Below are 323 nucleotides of genomic sequence, written 5' to 3' on the forward strand. Positions count from 1 at the left end.
TGGATCTCTGTTCCTATGTGTTTACCTTCTTTTACATTGTACTTGTTTTGATCATAGACTGACCTCCCAGATTCTCTGAGTTTGTTCTTATAATTTTGTTCTGTTCTTGACTCTTCCTTCTGTCGATTTAATTCTGGGAGGTACTGCCATGTATGCCAATCTCTGGTTGTTGTCTGTTCTTGTTGGTTCTCACTCAGTCCACAAAATTCCCTTTAGGATGTTTTGTAGTGCTGGGTTGGCTTTGGCAAAATCCCTTAGCTTCTGTTTATCCTGGAATGTTTTGATTACACCGTTGTATTTGATTGATAGCTTTGCTGGATAAA

Source organism: Chrysochloris asiatica, unplaced genomic scaffold, assembly GCF_000296735.1.
Source record: "Chrysochloris asiatica unplaced genomic scaffold, ChrAsi1.0 scaffold00003, whole genome shotgun sequence".
NCBI lineage: Eukaryota > Metazoa > Chordata > Mammalia > Afrosoricida > Chrysochloridae > Chrysochloris > Chrysochloris asiatica.